Below are 6,000 nucleotides of genomic sequence, written 5' to 3' on the forward strand. Positions count from 1 at the left end.
ATAAGGAAAGCAATGTGTGCACTGATCTCATCGGATCGATCACCGTCCTCGTGATGATCCATTGATCAGGAGCATTCAGAATTTAATCATCAATGATGCATCGCTCAAATTTTTAACTCTTAAGAATATGCATCATCATCTTATTAATTCTTGGACGATTCATAGACACATAAACAATATGAATGAAAAGGATGCCTTTTATTTATTCAATAATAAATAGTCAAGTACAAAATTATGTCCTAGAATTAACAATGTGTCAGCCAGATTGGCTTCTAGGGCATACATCTAACAATCTCCCACTTGCACTAAAGCCAATTAGTCATATATCTAAGTCCCATCTTCTCAAGATGGGCTTCAGTCTTTTGCTGACTCAGCTGTTTAGTGAATGGGTCTGCCACGTTGTCCGCGGAGTCTACTCTCTGCACCTCGACATACTTCTTCTCAACATAGTTGCGTATGAGGTGGAAGCGCCGCTCTATGTGCTTGGACTTCTGATGAGACCTTGGCTCCTTACCAAGAGCTATGACACCATTATTATCGTAGTAGAGTGTTATGGCATCTGATGTCATCACGTCCAACTTTGCAATGAATTTCTTGAACCAGAAGCCTTCTTTAGCAGCTTCAGAGGCGGCGATGTATTCAGCTTCCATAGTAGAATCAGCAATGATCGGTTGTTTAGAACTTTTCCAATTCACCGTACCACCATTGCACAAGAACACATATCCAAATGTAGACTTTCTATCATCGATATCAGTCATGAAGTCTGAATCTGTATACCCTTCTACCTTTAACTCTGATGTTCCTCCAAAGACCAAGAATAAATCTTTAGTTCTTCTTAAGTACTTAAGAATATTCTTCACAGCTGTCCAGTGCTCTTCACCTGGATTCGACTGATATCTGCTAGTGACACTCACAACAAGGGCTATATCAGGTCGTGTACATAGCATGGCATACATGAGGCTCCCTATTGCCGATGCATAAGGGATCTTGCTCATGCATTGAATCTCTTCAGATGTGTTGGGGCACATCTTCTTGGAGAGATGAATTCCATGCCTTAGGGGTAAGAGACCCCTTTTAGAGTTTTCCATGCTAAACCTTTTCAGCAATTCCTCTATGTACATCTTCTGTGATAGGCCAAGCATCCTTTTAGATCTATCTCTATAGACCTTAATCTCCAAAATATAGGATGCTTCCCCAAGGTCTTTCATGGAGAATTCTTTTGACAACCAGACCTTGACCGAGGTTAGCATGGGAATATCATTCCCTATCAGGAAGATGTTGTCCACGTACAGTACGAGGAATACGATAGCACTCCCACTAACCTTCTTATAGACACACGGTTCCTCTTCGTTCTTGATGAAATCAAACATTTTGATTGCATCATCGAAACAAGTATTCCAACTCCGAGATGCTTGCTTTAGTCCATAAATGGACCTTTGCAGCTTGCAGACCTTGTGATCTCCATCACTGGAAGTGAAACCTAAAGGCTGTTCCATATAAATATCTTCATCAAGATGTCTATTCAGGAAAGCTGTTTTCACATCCATCTGCCAAATTTCATAATCATGAAATGCTGCAATGGCGAGCAATGTTCGGATGGATTTCAGCATGGCTACAGGTGAAAAGGTTTCCTGATAGTCAATGCCTTTGCGCTGACTATATCCTTTTGCCACTAGCCTTGCTTTATAGGTCTCTACCTTTCCATCCGAACCTATCTTTCTTTTGTAGATCCACTTACATTCAATAGGTACAATACCTTCTGGTGGATCCACTAAGGTTCAGACATGGTTGGAATGCATGGAGTCTAACTCTGACTTCATAGCTTCCAGTCATTTCTCGGAATCAATATCTAATATCGCCTCATTGTAGGTTTTGGGATCCTCTATGTGTTCCCTATCTCCCACGAAAAATATTTCTTTAGTATCCTCTTCAAGCATACCTAAGTATCTATCAGGAGGATGGAAGACCCTACTAGATCTGTGAGGTGGAACGTGTACTGGCTTTGTATGAATGGGTTCTATAGAATCCATGACTCGTTGCTTTTCAGAGACTTTCTCTTCAAGCTCAATTTTTCTCCCACTGCCTCTTTTAAGGATAAACTGTTTTTCCAAGAAGATGGTATGTCGGCTCCACAAAAACATTGTGATCCTCTGAGACGTAAAAATTGTATCCTAATGACTCTTTAGGATATCCTATAAAACGAGCACTTATGGTCCTAGCCTCTAGCTTGTCCGCCTGTAGTCGTTTGACGTGGGCCGGACATCCCTAAATCTTGAGATGACTAAGACTTGGTTTCTTACCATGCTATATCTCATACGGTGTGGTAGGAATGGATTTAGAGGAAACTCTATTCAGTAGATATACTGCGGTAAGTAAGGCATCTCCCCAAAGAAATATAGGTAAATCAGTGAAGCTCATAATGGATCGGACCATATCTAATAGAGTCTGATTTCTCCTCTCTGACACCCTGTTGAGTTGAGGTGTATCCGGAGGAGTCCATTGTGAGACTATGCCATTCTCCTTGAGATAGTCCCGGAATTCTCCACTAAGATATTCTCCTCCTCGATCTGATCGAAGAGCCTTAAGGGGTTTTTCAGTTTGTTTTTCTACTTCATTTCTGAACTCTTTGAACTTTTCAAAAGATTCAGATTTGTGTCTCATAAGATACACATATCCATACCGTGAATAATCATCGGTAAAGGTAATGAAGTACGAATAACATCCCCTGGCTAGCATATCGAATGGGCCACATACATCTGTATGTACCAGGATAAGTATTTCAGTGGTCCTCTCCCCATGTCCTACAAAGGACAATCTAGCCATTTTTTCTTGAAGACAGGACTCGCAAACTGGATATGACTCGAAAGTCAATGAACTGAGAAGCCCATCTTTATCCATTTTGTTCATTCTGTCCTCTCCAATATGGCCAAGCCTGAGGTGCCACAAATACTTTTGGTTTGTCTCATCCCTGGATCTCTTGGATCCTTTGGCACTCACTTCTTGCTCAGACACATTTACAGATACATCCATATGCAAATGATAGAGACTGTCAATCATAAAATCATGTGCGACTATTTTATTTCTGAAATAAATAGAACAACAGTTTTTGTCAAATGTAAAAACATGACCTTCCTGTGCTAGACATAAAACAGAAATCAAATTTCTACTAGCAGCAGGTACATAATAATAGTCTCTAAGTAATAAACTAAAACCAGACGGTAGTCGCAGAGGATAGGTGCCCACAGCCACGACAACAACTTTTGCCCCTTGCCAACCCGAAGGGTTACCGCACCTTCCGCCAGCATTCTACTTTTCTTTAGACCCTGCATAGTAGTGCACAAGTGAGCACTAGAATCAGAATCTATAACCCAACTAGAAGTAGAAGAAATCGTTAGATTAGTTTCAATTACGAGCAAGTCTATACCTTCTGAAGGTGTGTCAGCCTTCTTGTTCTTCAGGCTCTCGAGATATGAAGGACAATTCCTTTGACAGTGGCCATCGACATTGCAGTGGAAACATTTTCCTTTGTCATTAGCCTTTTTCATTTGAACTTTCTTCTTTGGCTTCTTGTCTTTCTTTTGCTTCTTTGCAGGCTTCTTTTTCTTCCAAGTAGACTTTCTCTTGGAACCAGAAGTCAACTCAGCAGCAAGGACATTGCCCCTTGAACCTTTCAAGGCTCCCTCAACAGTTACCAATATGTTTAACAGTTCAGTCTTAGTGCATTCAATCTTATTCATGTGGTAGTTTACTATAAACTGTCCAAATGAATCAGGAAGGGATTGAAGGATCAGATCTACTTGCAATTTCTTGTGCATGTTCATACCGAGCTTCTCAAGCTCCTCTAGGTCCTTAATCATAGTCAGACCGTGATCATGGACAGACTGCCCCTCGCGCATCTTTACTTTGAAGAGCCTCTTGGACACTTCAAAACGAGCTGTGCGACTCTGCTCACCATACAACTCTTGCAGGTGTGCCAGTATGTCCCTAGCAGTCTTCATATTCTCATGCTGGCATTGGAGTTCATTGGACATGGATGCCATGATGTAGCACTTGACCCTAATATCATCGTCTGTCCACTTTTCATGCGTCGCACGCTGATCAGCGGTCGGACGTGCTGGTAATGTGGGCATATCATTGTCGAGCACATAGCCTATTTTCTCGCAACTCAGAACAATTTTGAGATTTCTAAGCCAGTCTCTATAATTGGTACCGGTCAATCGGTTGGTCTCAAGAATACGGGTCAAAGGGTTTGAGGCTGACATTATGATCTGCAGAGAATAAAGATTCTAGTTAGACTTTTGTACTTGATCCTAATTTGTTATAGGGTCTTTTAGAACAAATGTACCTCTCACTATTTTCTCGAATTCCTCACACTCCTCTGGTAGGAAAACGAAAAACCTACACTGTTGCTGGTGGTCCAAACCGAGAACGATTGGCACAGCGGTGTGAACGGGATTCCGTCTGAGCTGCCTTGGTCGATGTTGATTGTGCTCCACCTTCCACCGGGAAACCTGCAAGCAAGCCTCGCACCACCACTGGGGTAGCGGGGGCCCTCCGACGATCAAGTCAGAGGAGATTGGAGGAGGAGGAGAAATGATAATAGCAAGCAAGAGAGTGCTCTGGAAGATATTGCTTACCCCCCCCTTCTTCCCCCAGCCGCATATATACCTAGCTGGGGGGTCTCTCAGGGGGGTTTGTCATCGTGGGGCGCGATGGAGTGGCCACTGACATGGCCGTTACAGGGCGTCGTGGAGCAGCGCTGGGTACGGCCATGACAGGGCGTAGGGGAGTTCCGCTTTGTACGGCTGATACAGGAGATCGTGGAACAGCATCGGATACAGCCATTGCAGGGAGTAGTGGAGCAGGAGGCCTCGGCGTGCCTCTGGGAAGCAGCCTGTCGTTATCAAGAGATCTCCGACTCGGGGTCGGAGTGCTGGATCAGGGGGCAGCCGACTCGGGGTCGGGCTGCGGTGCTGAGGATATCCGACTTGGGGTCGGATTGCTAGATTAAGGGGCAGCCGACTCGGGGTCGGGTTGCGAAGCCGAAGATGTCCGACTCGAGGCCGGACTGCTGGATCGAAGGGCAGCCGACTCGAGGTCGGGCTGTGGAGCCGAAGATGTCCGACTCGGGGTCGGATTGCTGGATCAAAGGACAGCCGTAGTCTTCATGAGCGCGCGTGCCGGTCACGTGGAGCATGGCGGCTTAGTTCCCCCGTAACAGTAGCCCCCCACTTCCGAGCCTGGAACCAGAAGGGGAACGGGTGAAGGGAGTGATGCTTCGAGATTGCCGCCATCCCTCGGAGAGGCGCGCGCGCTTCGAGCTCCCTGCCTTCTTTATGGCGTATGGCGGTTGTTGCTGACCTGGCAGTCTGAGAATTTCGGCGGACATCCTTCCTCAATGGTGTCGATTCGCCTTTGGGGCGCGAGCGACCCTTCGGCGGCCAGGCGTCCTCTGGCGTCATCGAGGCATCACCCGCCTTTCCGCCTATTTAACCGGGGGCCCTCCCTCGTCCGTCTTCCTCTTTACAGACATTTTCGAGTTTCCCCTTTGCGCTGCCGTTGTTGCCGTCGGACTGTTCGCTTGCTTCTCCTTTGACGCTCTCGGAGCCGTTCTTCCTTCTCTTCCGGTGAGTTACCCCATTCTTCTACTTAGGGCTCTCCATACTTTCTCCTTTTGTACTAGTGTACCCCAGTCGTCCCGGCCTTTCCCCCCTTCTTGTCCCCGTCCTGACCGTAGGTTTATTGGCCATTAGGAATGGGCGAAGTGAGAGCAGACCACATTAAGTCGGAGCTGGTCGCCGAAGACTTAGACAAACTCGTGGCTCGGTACCACCTTCCCGAGGCCTGCAACGTTACGCTCCCGGGGCCTGAGGAGAGGATGTCCCATCCTTCTCCAGGGAAGATCGCCATCAATGAGGGCATTCTCCAGGCCGGGTTCCGCTTTCCCCCTTCGGACTTAGTCGTGCAGGTACTCCGGGGTTTAAGAGTTGCGCCGACGCA

This window comes from Phoenix dactylifera, chromosome 1, assembly GCF_051530095.1.
Source record: "Phoenix dactylifera cultivar Ajwa chromosome 1, Ajwa_hap1_PhDact_Kaust_v1.1, whole genome shotgun sequence".
Classification (NCBI taxonomy): Eukaryota; Viridiplantae; Streptophyta; class Magnoliopsida; order Arecales; family Arecaceae; genus Phoenix; species Phoenix dactylifera.